This window comes from Nanorana parkeri, unplaced genomic scaffold (assembly GCF_000935625.1).
Source record: "Nanorana parkeri isolate BGI_ZX_2015 unplaced genomic scaffold, ASM93562v1 scaffold652, whole genome shotgun sequence".
NCBI lineage: Eukaryota > Metazoa > Chordata > Amphibia > Anura > Dicroglossidae > Nanorana > Nanorana parkeri.
Window position 1 is genome coordinate 303,867 of NW_017306920.1, and position 1,214 is coordinate 305,080.

General features: G+C 46.6%; 1 non-coding gene across 1 annotated transcript; it reads right to left on the reverse strand.

Moving 5' to 3' along the window:
* Positions 1 to 288: 288 nt before the first annotated feature.
* On the reverse strand, positions 289 to 360 carry TRNAP-AGG. Its single transcript has one exon. It is a non-coding gene; the product is annotated as a tRNA-Pro (tRNA).
* Between the last annotated feature and the right edge of the window lie 854 nt (positions 361 to 1,214).

The window sequence follows — 1,214 nt, forward strand, 5'->3', positions numbered from 1 at the left end:
AGCATTAAAGAATAAATAAAAAATTGAAAGCATCCCCAATGCTCCGTCCTGCCCACATGCGAATGCAAAAGCGCATAGATACGCACGGTCATATTTTATGTTACATTATTATGCTTGCTAGAAGCATTCATATGCAGCTGCATGCTCCTGCACATTCACATGTTGTACTTGCATCTAATTTTTAGTTATATGTGATGATAATTTAGTATTACTCATAACAATATAATAATCATTATCAGATGGATATTTCCATTACATTTATAATTTAGATGGGAAAAAATAAAAATTGGGCTCGTCCGGGATTTGAACCCGGGACCTCTCGCACCCTAAGCGAGAATCATACCCCTAGACCAACGAGCCAGCTGACTATACTGAGCACTGTATTTCATTACACACCCACGTGATCTCGGGACTGGTTACATTGTATCTTTTTCTGCAGAATAGATCCCGATGTCCGGCGGGGATGACGGAGCTGTGTGTGCAGATGTCCGGGCGGCTCCTCTCCCGGGAGAGTCTCGCCCTGGAGATAATAGACACTCTGCAGCCAAGACGCTGCACACAGAACAGAGCGCATTAGATTGGAAGCTGGATGAAAAGGGGAGGAGCGGTACATCAGGGAGGCGGGACTTAGAACTCTGATTCTTTGCAGTGAGTTGTTACATGGACTGATCTATATTCTAGGAGGGAAGTTGTAACTGTGATTGCTTGTCACCAATTGTCACTCTGCACCAAATTAATGTTCCCCTCCAGATTATAAAATGCAATAATGATCTCAGGAGAGCGACTTTTCAAATTAAAATTACTTAAAGCAAAACCACAGGCACACATTTTTAACCCTTGCAGTGGAGCTGCCCTCGCACTGGAAGGGTTAACTTCTCATTTTTTGTCTAGGTTCCAAAAAGTTATAGATCTGCCCAATCGCTTGTGTGGTTCGTGAAGGGTGATGGAAAGGTGCGGGAAGTGTGCGTTCCCCTCCCTCCGCCGCCCCTATGGGTATCTCAGGTTCTACTGTCCTCCATGATGGCCTGCCCCATGTCTCATGGAGGACAGTAGAGCTTAAGGCTTCGTTCACACCAGATGCAGTGCGTTCCGGCCCGATTCTGGGCAGAACGCACTGCCTCGCACTGACTCGTGGCTACTGTTCCATTCACTTCAATGGACCACCACGCCCCCTCCTGCCCCACAAAAAAGTGAGCCGGCCGCAATGCGAGGCA